Consider the following 16224-nt stretch of genomic DNA (forward strand, 5'->3'; position numbering starts at 1 on the left):
ATAGATGCAAACATAATATTTTTTGAATAGAGATCATGAATACATATTACTAAGCTGCTAAAATTTTATTAAAACATTGTGTTACACTGTATATTTTTTATTTAGAAAAAGTTGAGCAACTAGTTTCTGTGTGAATTTGTATGCACCACACTTCTCTAAACTTCAGAGGGCCATATCCTCCTGGAGGGACACATACCTGAGCATAGATATTCTCAAAAAGCTGCTCTTCTAGAACAAAGTGATTATTTGAAGGCTTTATCCCTCATTATTTGAATGCCCCAAGTTCTCTGTCAGAGTTAAACACTGACATATATACTAAAACATTGCTGATTTCATAAAAGTAGAACAATCACATGAAAAGATGTTAATTAGTCCTTTGTACATCACATTTTCGGTTCCAATTTGACTTGGCCATTAATAAGCAATTTTCTCACTGTAGGGTATTAGCTGAAATTCAGTAAAAAAATGTTATTCCCTGGCTTAATTTGATTTGAATCATATTCTTTATTTCTCCTCCTATCCAGTCCTTTGCTTATAACCTACTATTATCTACCCCTTTCACTTCTCTAGATTTTAGTGTAGGAATGCTCTGCTCCTTAACTCAATTTTTTATATCTTTTATGTAGAGCGAGGTTGCCTAAATTTATATTTTAAGTAAAACTAAAATTCTAAAGAGGCTTTCAGTTTTAGCTCCAATATGTAAGGAGCATGAAGTCATCAATTACAGCCAACTTCTCATGAGAAACCATACAAGATAGAAGAAAGTGAACTATTTAAAGTGTTGAAACAACAAAACTACCATCATAGGATTATATACCTCTAGTGAAATGATCCTTTAAAAGTGAAGCAGACATAAAACATGTATCAGACAAACACAAACTGAGGGAATTCATGGCTTTGAAGCCTACCTTGCAAGAAATGTTAAAGGAAATTCTTCCGGGTGAAGAAAAATTATACATGTTCAGAAATGCAGAACTACATAAAGGGAAAAATACACTGGGAAAAGAATAAAAGAGGTAAAAACAAAAAAAGCAAAAAACACCAGTCCTGGGGACTCAGACTTCCAGAGTGACCACACCATCATCATTAGATTCAAATCTCATTTTTTCAGTAAAAAATAATCACAAGGCATACAAAGAAACTTGAAATTATGGCCAATTCAAAGGAACAAAAAACAAACCAACAAAAGTCTCAGAAAAAGACCAGATACAGAACCTACTAGACAAAGACTTTAAAGCAATTGTCTTAAAGATGCTCCAGAGAACTAAAGGAAGATGTAGGAAAAGTCAAAAAATGATGTCTGAATAAAGTGGAAATATCAACAAAGAGAAGGAAAACCTAAAAACAAAGAAAGAAAAAGAAATTCTGGAGCTGAAAAGTACAATAACTGAAAGGAAAAATTCATGAGAGGGATTCAAAGGTGGATTTGAGCTGGCAGAGGAAAGAATTACTGAATATAGGACAATAGAAATTATAGAGTCTGAGAAATAGAAAGAAAAATGATCAAAGAAAAATGAACAGAGCCTAAGGACCGTGGGACACCATCAAATGGATCAAGATATGAATTGTAGGAGTCCCAGGAGAAGGAGAATAGGGAAGAGAAGAGAAAGAGAAAGGGCAAGGAGATTATCTGATGAAATAATGGTTGAAAACTTCTCAAATTGGATGAAAGACATGGATATAAACATCCAAGGAACCCAAAAACCTCCAAGTAGGATGTACTCAAAGAGACTCACATTGAGATACGTTATAATAAAACTGTCAGAAAGCAAAGACAGAGAGAATCTTGAAAGCAGTGAAAGAGAAGCAATTTATCACATACAAGGGATTCTCCATAAGATTATCAGCAGATTTCTCATCAGATACTTTGGAGACCAGAAGGCAGTGGGGCTGGTAAAAGACTGTGATTTTCATGGATCCAGGGGCAGGTGCAAGGAGTGAATAGGTGAAGCCCAGTGAATTTTTATGGTGGTGAAACTACTTTGTATGATATTGTAATGGTGGATACATAGTACTAAGCCTATGTTAAAACCCATGGAACTTTACAGCACAATGAGAAAAACTTAATATAAACAATTTTAAAAAACCTCATTTAGGAGGTCAAGGGATTGCAGGAAAGAACACAGACTATGAGAAAGGAATCTGACTGTATTACAAATGCAACTACTTCACTGAAGGGGGTGGTGACCTGGGTAACTTTATAAATGAGAAGAGTCTGTAAGATAAAGGCAAAATCAAGTGCACGTAAGCAACTTTACTAAAGTTGTTTCCCATGAGGGTATGAGCTAACGATTCTGACACTACTATACATATTTGGTGAAACTGAAAAATTAAGGAAATTTATATGAGGTTTCTTACTGCTGGGAGCCAAGTTTCTTATTTTCAGGGTGAAACATTAGAGATAAGCAAATGGATGAGGCTAGAATGATGGTATGGTGATTAGATCAGAGTTGGAGAGGTCAGTATGAACTTATTTTTAGTTCAATATAGACACGGATGATTACATATAGAAATATTTGTATGTGTATATATACACAGGTTAGTACACGTTCACATGTTTCCTTGCCCTGTCAGTGTAGAACCCCAGAAGAAACAACATGCTAGTAACAAAAGTGTATACGTTGCACCCAGATCTTTGTTTTTTTAAAGCATTCTCTAATAAAACAGAATAGAAAGAGTACCTTGGAGAAGCAGCTGATTCTGGGACTGGGCAGGGATCATGGAAGAAGAGCTTGGAGCATCTTCCAGTGACAGAAATTAAGTCCCAAAATATAAACAAACAAAAGAAACAGAAAATAACAAAAGAAACTGTAACGATGGGGTATGCAAAAGGGACACAGAAGCCAACTGAAAGAGTTCCCAATTGCCAGAGCTGCAACAATTTGAGCAAGAAAATAAACAAAGTAGTATTGGATTATAACTGAAAATATAAATGCACATCCATATGTCCACACTGATGCAAATAAATTATTAAATAAATAAATAAAAGAGAAGAGACAGCTCTCCTGTGCAGAATTCCAGATAATTCATGCAGATGTTCTTCCCTCAAAGCCATACTTGTTAAATTACCCTCTTCTGCAAAGGCATCTTAAAATTATTAACATTAGATTTAGGTGCTTTGCTAGTAGATTTGAGTAATGTAACTTTAGCATAATCAATGAGGTCCCTACAACTGTCCCCCCCACCTAAATGGTGCAAAAAAATCTACAATTTCTACTATTCTCCATCCATCATCAACATTCTTTCAAATTGAAAATTCAGTACTTGATTTGTTCATTAAATATATAGTTCTGTTTTGTTGTTGTTTTTCTAATTGGGCTGCCTAAGTGATTTATTGCAAAATGCAAAAACAAATTACCAAATAATAACATAAGTAAATAGCTTTGAATATGCAGTGTATAATAAATGGTGTAACTATTGCCATTAGAAAATTCATATCGTGCTCAATACGCTCAGCGGCGGGGTTGCTCATCCTCCACTTCAAGCATATGTTTTATTTGCAGTGTAAACTGTCATTTCTCAGAGATCTAGCCAACTTGGTCCAACTGGCTCTCTCACCAAAAGGCTGGCAGATACAGCGGTATCAAATACATCTCCTACCAAGCTCTGGAACCAGAATTAATTGTCTCTTTCTGCCCATTCACATCCCAAGAACGCTTCAACGTTTTAGCAAACGCCTTGCATATTGTCCTTGAAAGGGAAGTGTAACTACATGGAGTCTGGGAAGGATCAAAAGAAGACAAACACAGTTCTCTATCAGATTTAGTCAAATATTCTGAATATGTATCGTTCACTGCAAATGCATTTCACATGTAATTACTAGAGACAACAAAAGGAAAAGGTACAAAATGGCAGTCTTCCCAAACGATCATAAGTTACTTTATCATGACAATTAATTATAATATAGATGATACTCTACTTAGAAGAAACTATCCAAGACAGACACTAAAACAGAAGGCATGCCAGGAGAATAGGGATAAATCATTAAAATTCCGGGAAAAACAAAATATATTGCCATCCTATTTTATGCCCTCTTTTGTTATTATTTCTACTTTTATTCCTGGATTCTTTTTTCTGGAATTTTATTATATTTTAATGTAATGTTATTATATTTCATTTATGTTGTATTAGTAGAATGCGTTTTACTTGGAAGTACGTTTTTATTGTAAGTATGAAGTTTTAAATACTAAACAAATTTTTCTTAGATTTATTTCCAGAAATTCGTGTACTGAAGTTTCTTCCCATAGGCATAAATCCTCTTCATTTAAGAATATTCTCGAATGGTAACTTTTAAAGTTTTACAACAATAATTATCAAACAGGATTTTATGAAGCATACCTATATCTAAATATAAAAGAGATTAAACAGATAGTGTTGAGATAATTTTTAAATCCACATAGAAAAATTACATTAAGTCATTACCTGGAAGGATACACAACAGTCTCGTCTAGATTATTCATTTTTCCTAAAAATCCATTTTGTCTCTTTAACTGTCCAAAATATTCACCACTCTTCTCTCAGTAAATAACATAATTTGTCTTATTTTCCTGAGCTGCATTGCTACAAAAAAAAGTAAAAATACCCAACTGTCTTATTTAGGTTTACTTGCTGCATTAGGAGAAGTTCTGAAAGGAAGTTGCCTACCTGCCACATCTGAGTCCCTCTTACTTGCCAGATTTATGGAAATGTTCTATAGTCAATTAAGCTGATGGTGTTTTTCAGTGACGTCCAATTGAACTTAGGTTCCAACTACAGAATTAACACTGAGAGGATCACTCTCCTCAGAAAAGGATAATAGAAAATAAATCTTTTTTCTCCCCTTTTTATGTCTTCTTGAGAAACCAGGAAGAATTGCTGATAGCTGGTTCATTGCCTGTCACTAGGTGTGAATATTTGACAGATTCCTTCAGCTCCCTTAAGTTCTAGAGCTGCTGGAATAGAAAACAAAGCATAAAATTTCCAGAGAGCAGGAAAAGATATAGGTGATTTTTCTTAAAATGGGAAAAGTGGAAATGACTTCACTGATAACTTACTTTGTTATCAATTGACAATAAATATTGATATTTGTTATCACTGACATTATCTGTTGCAAGTAAAAACCAAATTAAAGGGAAAATACTACTTAAATATTCTGAATAAAAAAATGTGATAACTAGACAAGGAAAAGAACCAGGCATTGTAAAATTTGAAGTAAATAAAATATTGTTAAAGTAAGTTACTGAGATTATAAAACAAGTATTTTTAAAAGACTATCTTATGATGTGACAAATTGTTGCACTTTTTATATTCTCACAATGAAAAACATCATATGCTTTATGCTTCCTAAATTACTCTTCTTTCTCCATAAAATGTTTGCGTAGGGATCCAAATGGATTTTGGACAGTGGTAATTTAGGTTTGAAAAAAGACTCGGTAACGCACCAGCTGAAAACAACATTTTAAGTCTCAGTTTTATGTGTAAAACTTGAAAACAACGCCTACCACATAGAAGTGATGGGCAGATCGCATCTTATTTTATATGAAAATGCTTGAAATATTAAAACTGTGGATGGAGTTAAAAAATGTGAAATATTAGTAGTACACAGTTTTCTTATAAAATAAAAACATTTTAGCCAACTGTAAAATGTCTTATGTGTTATTTTGTGTGAGTGCCTCTTATGGGTTAAACTGTGTCTTCCCCATGATTCACAGATTAAGTCTTAGCCCCCAGTACCCCTAAACACGACCTTATTTAGAAACAATGTTGTAGCTGTATTTAGTTAAGATTTCATCATATACAGATTAGGGTAGGTCCCTAATACAGTGTGGCTTGTGTCCTTATGAAAAAGGGCAATTTTGACACAGACAAACACACACGGGGAGAACCTTATGTGAAGGTGAAGGCAGAGATCTGGGTGATGCTTCTACAAGCCAAGTGATGCCAAAGATTGGCAGTGAACTACCGGCACCAAAGAGAGAGGCATCCAAGAGAGTCTCTCTCACCGTCCTCAAGATGAACAAACCTTGCTGATACCGTGATCTTGGAGTTCTAGCCTCTAGAATCAAGAGACAGTAACTTTCGGTACCCAGTTTGTGGTACTTCATTATGTCAGCCCGGCAAACTAACACAGGGTCTACTGTCAGTAGACGGTTTTCTGCAGGATTGGATTACCCTTTTTCGAAGTCTCCACACATTGCTAAAGTTTCTCTAATCCACCCTCTACTAACTTAATTTACTTTTACATTGTGATTATTTTATTAACATTTTTAGTTTATCTCTATAAATAAAGTGTACATAACCCTCTATGACCTCTACTACAAAGCTATTTTTCTTAGAACTTGATTATTAGGATAAACTAAAAACTCGGTACATTATTTACTAGCATGTAACCTCTTTCTAAAAAATCCTTTTCAATTATCTCTTCCTTCGGGATATTTCTGTTCTTAACAAATTTCTCTAACTTTGCCATTCCAAGTAACTAATCATAATTACTAATTCATTCAGCAGCTATAATAATAATTCTTTTAAAAACATTAATGGAATCATCCCTCTCAAGCTGAAAAACATTTCAATGGATTCCTTCACATTTAGACTGAAATGAAACACCTTCACATTGGCCCCAGGACCCTGACTGTTTTCATCGCCGTAACTTTCTCCAGTTTTGTTTCTTTGCTTTCGCATCTTTGTCTCTCAGCCTCAGCCTCACTATGCTGACCTCAAATGCACAGGTTTCACCACTTCAGCATAGGGTTGCCAGACTGAGCAAGTAAAAGTAGGGAACACCCCATTACATTTGGATTTCAGATAAACAAAAACTACCTCTCTAGTATAATTATTCCTCACGCAGTATTTGCGACATCCAAATGACTGGGTGTCCTTTATTTGATTTGGCGACTCTAGAGTTAGGACTGCCTCACTTGTTCTTCTCTCCAACCCTAAGCTGCCTTGCTCAGATCCCGCCATGACTTGCTGCCTTGTTTCTTTCACGTATCTTCTCAGTTGTCCCCTCCAAGTGGCCGTTTTTGATCACCATACTTAAAATAGAATTCCAGTCACACAAGGGGACACGAGGCTTTATTTTTTTCTTCTAGAACTGATGTTTAATATTTGCGTGTTCACTTGTTGTTTATCTCGCCATTAGAATGAAATTTTTAGAGGACAAGGATTTGTGTTCATTCAGTTTTATCGCCAGCGCCAAGAAAAATGATCATGGTTTCCTTCAACAGTGTGTCCTTAGCCTATATGCATCTGTAACCTCAAAAGTTTTAGTAAATTATTTTATAATAAGTGTGTGAATGGTTGGGACTATTCATTCAATACCAGGCATTAAGCAGATGCCCAGTGTGTATGGTCAAGAAACAAACATGGTCACGACTTAGAGGAGCTTATAGTCTGGGGGCGGGGGGTGGGGGCGGAGATACACTATAATGAGATAATTTCAAAATAAGTCCAACAAAATTGCAATTCCGACAAATGCCACACAGGTGGCTTAAATGTTTTATAAGAGAGGATAAAACAGGTGATTCGATCTCATCAGAGAAGTTAAAAAAGGCTTTTCTGAGGAAAAGAGGTTGGAGCTAAAGTATGTCTGAGCAAGCCAAATAAAGAAAAGAGGTAATTGTATTTCAAGATGAGGGAAAATCACATACAATCCGTCAATCGTAGAGGATGGAAAAGTTCAGAATGGCTACAATGGAAAGATTAGAAGTATATTGCACTATGAAGCCAACGTTTGGATGAGGAATTTGTTAGACATAGAAACTTGTATTTATCCTAAGAACAATGAGAATCCTTTGACATAAAGTTTTTGGAGAGCTTTTATAATCAGGTATAGATTTTGGAGGGAATAAAAAAGGATCACTGTGTCTCAGTGGCAAGAGCAGATGGCAGAGTGAATGCAGGTGAAACACTGGGAAGGATATTGTAAAAGTCCCAATGGGAGGTGTTAGTTTGAACTGGTGACAGAGAGGGAGAGAAGTAGATTAGATCTAGAAATGTTGAGGAAGAAAAAGTACAGAGGACTTAGTGATAGATTAACTCTGTGAGTGAGGGAGCTGGACTGCTATGGTTTATTGCTAGTTCTACAGCTTGTGGAAAAATGGACTGAATCTGGCCACTTAGTGAAATAAATAAAATGGGAAAAATACCACTTAAAGTGTTAAGGAAGGGGAGGGATTGAGGCTCTGTTGTCAAATGTAAAATTCCAATTAAGACATTAGGCAAATACGTAGCAATCTCAAAAAATGGGACTTAAAAATATAAAGTAATGACATATTTGACTACAGGTAATAATTGCATTTGTGTGAATGGATACAATTATTTAGGGATAGGCTATAGGGCAAGAAGAGATAGCTTGTCATCTAATCATGAGTAACTCCAATAGGAAATGCCTGTGCCAAAGAGAAGAAATCCGCAAGGAGGAAAGGGAGAAATGACTAAGTAGGCAAGATGACAACTGAAGAGTAGCGTGGAGGTCAAAACAAGATGTTTCTTTTTAACAAGAAGAGCATCGTTAGCAGTCTTGAAGTTTCAACAAGTTCAAATAAATTCAATACTACCAAAATAAAGAATGTATAGTTTTTCCTACGGAGGACAATGGTGACATTACTAGTGTGTGTGTATATGTGTGAAGTTTAGAGAATTACTAGCAAAAGAAGTAATTGCACAAACCAGATAAAATTCAAGTACTACATCTGATCTCCATACAGTAGCTATAACTCTCTCATTTTGTATTTATTTGTCTTACAAATTCTTAGGAGATGTTAAACTCTATGATGAAAACGTTATTCTGTAAGAAAAAATTAATAACTCATTTTGTAATCATGATTTATCTACATCATGAAATTTGAGGGAAAATAAAATTAATTTCAAAGAGGAAAATTCAGTTTTTTTCTATATAAAACATTAATATGTTTCCTACATAAATATTTTAAAAAATAAAAATGTCCATTAAAACATAGAAGCATCTCTGTGTTGTAGCTATGGTTTAATCATAAGTGAGTAGTTTCAATTGTACAAAATCCTTTAATTAAATATTTAGGATTTCTTCTTATTTCCAATGTATTATTTCAAGAGTTACTTTTAATAAATACATTATTAGAATCCAAGCTGTAAAATTCCTTATTTTTTCAACATTCAACACTTATAGAGAAATTAATTATACTTAATTTCATGGTAGCTATTTTCTTCCTAGTGAAATATTTCAATTATCAGGTGTTTTGTCTTTTGAGAAATTTGCTTTCAGTAAGCTTCTTGGCTAAATTTTACAAGATTCCTTCTGAGTATTATAATGATTCGTGAAGTAGTGAGTTCAAAGCAGTAGCTGGGGGTCTTCAGTTATCTATTATTTATGATAAGCTTTAATAAGTTCATTATCAGTGTATTAGTTTCTTGGGACTGCCCTAACAAAGTGCCATAAACTGGGTAGGTTAAAACAGCAGAAATTTATTTTCTCAGAGTCTTGGAGGCCAGAATTCCAAAATCAAGCTGTTGGTAAGACCATGCTCCCACTGAAACCTGCAGAAGTATCCTTGTTGCCTCTTACTAGATTCTGGGGTTTTGATGGCAATCTTTAGCATTCCTTGGCTTGCAACTGCATAACTTCAGTCTCTGCCTTCATCATCCCATGGTGTTCTCTTTGTCTTCATGTGACCATCTTCCCATAAGGACAACAGTCATATTTGAGTAGAGGTCCACCCTACTCCAGCATGACCTCATCGTAATGAATTATATCTACAATGACCCTATTTCTAAATCAGGTCCCCTTCTGAGGTATTGGGACTTAGAACTTCAACATATCTTTTTTGTAGAACAAAAGTCAACTCATAGCAAGTAGTGACCATATCAAACCAGCAAGCCTATCAGAGTCTCTTCTTTGTTTGTTTTAAATCCAGGAGAGTTTCTTTTTGTCACTTCATCTATCCATGAACATGGATGTCACTCATTTATTTATTCATATTTATTAGGGGCACATAGGAGACATACAAATGCAGTGGTTAAGAATGAGCGTTCTGGAGGCAGACTCATAGGTTCTGGTCCAGGCTCCCCTGAGTTCTAGTTCTTGAATGTTGGACAGATTACTTACTCTGTTTGTGCCTCAGTTTCCTTATTCTTACAATAAGTATAATAGTATTAAATTTATAAGGTCTTTATACAGGTAAAAATGAGTTCATCCTTAAAAGGCTTATAAGAGGGCTTGACATATGGTAAGAATTCCATAAGTATCTGCCATTATTATATAGTATGTGAAAGATACTCAAAATACTATTATAAAAGAAAAAATATTAAAAGGCTTACAGGGACCTCTGGTGCTGCCCATGATAGAGACAGCTTCTGGTAGAGAAGTGTCTTATTAGAAAGGCTTGGAATGCTATCAATTCAGCCAGCACTTGAGGCTCCATGATCCAGTAGACTAGGGGCAAGTCTACTTGGTGATTATTACATTCAACTTGTTTTTACTTTTCCCCAAAGCATAATTTTTAATACCCATAATCAGAAAACAGAGTATTAGCAGAAAGCTATAGGCTTACAGGACTCTCATTATAAAGGTCAGGGTTCAGGGCTGGAGATGAGGGAACCACAAAGAAATACATACAAAAATCATCATACAAATCCTCTTCAGATCTTTAGTCTAATCCGAAATTGTACATGCACATGGTGTAAACTTCAAGAAGCCCGAAAGAAGACAGCAGCTGTGTGATTACAGCAGATATTTTAAGCAATTTGGGGCTGGAGAGAATAAGCTTTGAGTGCAAAATCCAGATAAAGTGGAAGAAATTTGATCAATTGCTTTCAGTTCAGAGTCCAGAAAGGATGCGATTCAGGGACATACTCAAGGCATCAGGGCAGACACTAGGAGTAAGAACCATGCCCCGGGAGGAAGGACAAAACTGAGATAAATAAGACGTAACGAAGTCAAAACACAAGCTTTCAGAAAATTAAGTTGATTCGATTATTCTGCGCATCTTCCAGAGGTAAATATCATCTGAACAATATGACTTATCTATATAACATTTTTCCATGAAATACCGAATGTATTATTGTCAAGTAAGTGCACATGGAATTATGAAAATAGGTCATAAGCTGAGGCATAAAGCAAATCCCAAGATATTTCAAAATATTGGAACGATGAGGAATATGGTAAATAGAAAAATTACCAGAAAATACCCCAGAAAAAGGAAATTAATAAAATGCTTCTAGATAATCCAATAGGTGGGGAAAAGAAATTAGAAAATATTTTAAATAAAATGAAAATGCAATTGTATAAAATTTTGCAATACATGAAAATTAGAGCTTGAAATGAAATCATAGCTTTTAATGTATATAATAGAAAAGAAGATAGGTTAAAAATCACTAATCCAGCCTTCTAATTCCAGAAGCTAGAAAAGTAATAACAAATCAAACCTCTCTCAATTGTGAAGTAAATTCCTAGAGAGTAGGAAAAAAAGACAAACATGAAAAATATGGGATAGAAGAAAGGTAGGGACATTTAATATAGTACGCGTGTCATCCGATTCATACAAAAGTTTTAAAACTAATTTTACCCAGTAACATGCAGAATAAATGAAAAATTTCCACATTTAGCTGCATGATGCATAACAAAAGAATGCTAATTCTGAAAAGAACAGAACTCTCCTCCCCCAAGAAAACAAAATCTACTGACAAATATATAAGCAACAGATTCACATCAGATCCACATAAGCATCATGGGAAAACTCATTCACAAAATTATGATGTAGTAATCCCACCAAAATGAGAAAATAGGAGGCCAGCTCTGTGACTGAGTGGTTAAATTCACATGCTCCACTTTGGCGGCCCGGGGTTCACTGGTTCAGATCCTGGGCACGGACACACACACAGCTCATCAAGCCATGCTATGGTGGCATGCCACGTAGAAGAACCAGAAGGATGTACAGCTAAGATATACAATTCTGTACTGCGGCTTTGGGGAGAAAAAAAAGAAAAAAAGGAAGATTGGCAACAGATGTTAGCTCAGTGCCAATCTTCCTCATCAAAAAAGAAGAATAAAAAAAGAGAAAATATTCTGAATCTAGAATGTATATGCAGTAATATTCTTAATTCACTATGTCACCATGCCCTTTCTAACGAAAATAATACTAAAAGCATTGGTTAAGAGGATATAATTTGACTTCACATAAAAGACTGCAAGAAAGATAGAAAATGAGATCTAAGAAACTGGGGAATCTACAATATCATAATAAGAAATATGAGGATACTATAGCATAGAAATTCTGAGAAATCAGAGAAAAACATCTTCAAGCAAAACACTTTAATAAATAGTATTTAAGAATCTGGGAAACATTAGTGATATAGTCAAAGCACAGGCTTTTCCGTGTATAAGCTGAAAAAGGATGGCGATTAAAATCTTCAGAAAGGAATCCATTTCTAGCAGCACACTCTTTCAGGGATGTGAATCTGATGTGAATCTGTTGCTTATATATTTGTCAGTAGATTTTGTTTTCTTGGGGGAGGAGAGTTCTGTTCTTTTCAGAATTAGCATTCTTTTGTTATGCATCATGCAGCTAAATGTGGAAATTTTTCATTTATTCTGCATGTTACTGGGTAAAATTAGTTTTAAAACTTTTGTATGAATCGGATGACACGCGTACTATATTAAATGTCCCTACCTTTCTTCTATCCCATATTTTTCATGTTTGTCTTTTTTTCCTACTCTCTAGGAATTTACTTCACAATTGAGAGAGGTTTGATTTGTTATTACTTTTCTAGCTTCTGGAATTAGAAGGCTGGATTAGTGATTTTTAACCTATCTTATCTTCTATTATATACACCCTGACCCTCTAACTGAAAGAATAAACTGCCAAAAATATCCTCAAAAATATCAAAGTTCTTGAATGACAGTGGGAAAATATCAAGTTAAAATTTCAGGGGCCGTCCCCGTGGCCGAGTGGTTAAGTTCGTGCACTCCGCTGCGGCCGCCCAGGGTTCAGATCCTGGGCGCGGACACCGCACGGCTCGTCAGGCCACCTGAGGCAGCATCCCATATGCCACAACTGGAAGGACTTGCAACTAGGATATACAGCTATGTACCAGGTGGGATTTGGGGAGATGAAGCAGATAAAAAAAAAAAAAAAAAAAAAAAAAAGACTGGCCACAGTTGATGGCTCAGGTGCCAATCTTAAAAAAATAATAAAAATTCAGGGGCCAGCTGGGGGCCGAGTAGTTGAGTTCCGGCGCTCTGCTTTGGCAGCCTGGGGTTTTGCAGGTTCAGATCCTGGGCGCCGACATGGCACCGCTCATCTGGCCACGCTGAGCTGGCGTCCCACATGCCACAGCTAGAAGGACCCACAGCTAAGGATATACAATTATGTACCAGGGGGCTTCTTTTGGGAGAAAAAGGAAAAATAAAATCTTTAAAAAAAAAAACTTTCAGTGAAACAGAAACTCAGAGAAGCAGGTTTTGTTTTGATGGCATTTGCCAAGTCTTATCAAAATTGAATTATATTTTTTTGGCTTTGTCTAAAATGGGAGACATAGACAAGGTCACTCCCGCCAGAAGGTGGATGACCCTTCCCAAGGAAGCAGAAACATCAAAAGGAAATGCCCTCAGCATGAAACAACTGAAATATATTTTCTCTAGTCCCTGCCCCAAGAGAACTGACACAGAAATTACCATGGCCGTTGAGCAAAGCGGGAGGGTAAAATGAATATCTGAGAGTTAGAGCAAAAGGCTCATTTTCACCTGCATTTGTAGACCCAATTTAAATGATCTATGTGTTAAAAATACAAATTTTGAATTAAGTATAGAACATCTGACAGGTAACACTCCCCAGTGCCTAGCATGGCAAAGGGTAATCCTTTGTGGTGGAAATTATCTTAAAACTAGAACTTCAAGAGTCTCCAAAATAATTTCCCAAGAGAGTGCACAGCTCAAAATTAAAAAAAAAAAAAAAATTACAAGGCAACAACATAATACGGGCAATCATCCACAGGGTGTATAAACAGACCTATGAATATTCATAAACTGGAATAATCAGACATAGAAAGAAAACACAATTTATGCCTAGTACACTTAAACAGACTCACACACACTCACACACATACAACTTAAAATAAAGTTTAAAAATATTTGCAGGGCCTTTCAGGTTTTGCAAATGAGGGGTTGGAAGTCAGCACTTTTTCCTAACAATAAGTAAAAAGCTGCACAATCTAATAAATCAAAAACTCTTCTTGGATCTTAAAAGAGGTGAGGACCCATGGTAAACTGCAGACCCCAGATTGGAGAGAAAGATACATGTGACAGCTACCTGAGCAGACACCTATGTTTGGAAACTGGCCTGGGAACTGGTGCCAGGGTAGGAAAAACTGGAATGTAACTGACGAATTGCTGGAGGTTCAGCGTGGATAAGCCTGAGTGTTAAAAATTACAGAAGGAAACAGTCATCAGTGGTCCCCAAACTTCTGTGAGCTTTGCCTCCAGGAGCTCAACTAAGTTCTTACAATAAATGTTGGAGAAAACTTTCCTCATGCTTCCCACAGGAGGAAGGGAAAGGAACCATTCTGAAATAGAGCAGAGCACGCTGTTCTTCTTAACAAGGCCTGCCCTCAAGAAAAACTTAACCAGAGCCTAAGCTGTGACGGTTTTATCAGTCTGACTTAGGGAGAAGAAGATTCCGAACTCCAGCTCTAACCTTCCACATGGTAGAAGGGAAACACCTAATTTCAAATCCTTTTAGCCATTCTGTCTCACCTAAGGGAGGGGGTCGGATGGAAGGAAACTGAGAAGCATTTGTGAAGCTCACAGTTGAGAGGTATAGGCTTACAAGAAAACTAAGACCTAATCACAAGACTACGGAATGCTTCAGGTCCAGCCACACCTCACCATCCCATTACTAAAGGCCTATTCACAGCTGTTCCTTTTACCCCGCACATCATGTCTGGCTATGAAGAAAAAATTACAAGGTATACCAGAAGGCAAAAAACACAATTTAAAAACACAGAGCAAGCAACACAACCGGACATGGGAAGGGTGTTGGAATTATCAGACTGGAAATTTAAAACAACAATTATTAATATTCTAAGAGCTCTAATGGATAATGTAAGCAGAAAGATGGAAATCGTAAGAAAGAACCAAAAAGAAATGGGAGAGATCAAAAACACCGTAACAGAAATAAATACCTTTGATGGGCTTATAAGTAGACTGGCCATAGCTGAGGAAAGAATCCATGAATTTTAGGATATATCAAAAGAAAACTCCAAAACTGAAAAAGCAAAGAGGAAAAAAAGGTGGAAAAAAATAGAACAGAATAACCTGGGAGTGTGGGACAACTCAAAAGTTGGCGCATACACATAATGGGAAGAGCAGAAGGAGACAAAAGAGAGAAAGGTGCAGAAGAAATATTTGAAACGAGAATAACTGAGAATTTCCCCAAATTAATGTCCGACAACAAATCCCAGTTCCAGTGAGCTCACAGAAAGCCAGACAGGATCAATGCCAAAAAGCCTACACCTGGGCCTAACATTTTCAAATTACAGAAAATCAAACATAAAGAAAAAGTCTTGGAAGAAGCCAGGGTCATGAACCACGTTACTTATAGAGGAACAGGGAAAATAATTACATGAGCTGCTCCTTAGAAATCATGCAAGCGAAAAGAGGGTGAACTGAAAAGACCGCACTAACCTAGAATTCTATACCCTGTGAAATTTATCCTTCAAATGTGAAGGAGAAATGAGATTTGCTCAGACAAATATTGAGCAAATTTATTGCCCATAGACCTACTTGCAAGAATAATTAAAAGAAGTTCTTTAGACAGAAGGAAAATAAAGAATCCTATGGACATTAAAAAGACAATAAGGGAATACTATGAAAAATTCTATGCCTGTAAATTTGAAAACCTAATGAAATGGACCAATTACTTGTAAGACACAATCTGCCAAAACTCACACAAGAAGAGGTAGGCCACCTGAATAAACCTATGTCTGTTAAAGAAATTGGGTCAATAATAACTTTCCAAAACAGAAAGTATCAGGCCCAGATGAATCCACTGATTCACTCATATTTAAGGAGAAAGTTATACCAATTCTCCACTTTCTCTTTCAGAGGATAGAAACAGAGGGCACACTTCCCAACTCATTCTATGAGGCTAACATTATCCTAATACCAAAACCAGATAAAGACATTATAGGAAAAGAAAACCAGAGACTGATATCTGTCATGAATATAGATGCAAAAATCTTCAACGAAATATTAGCAATTGAACCCAATAA

This window comes from Equus przewalskii, chromosome 31, assembly GCF_037783145.1.
Source record: "Equus przewalskii isolate Varuska chromosome 31, EquPr2, whole genome shotgun sequence".
NCBI classification, from domain to species: Eukaryota; Metazoa; Chordata; class Mammalia; order Perissodactyla; family Equidae; genus Equus; species Equus przewalskii.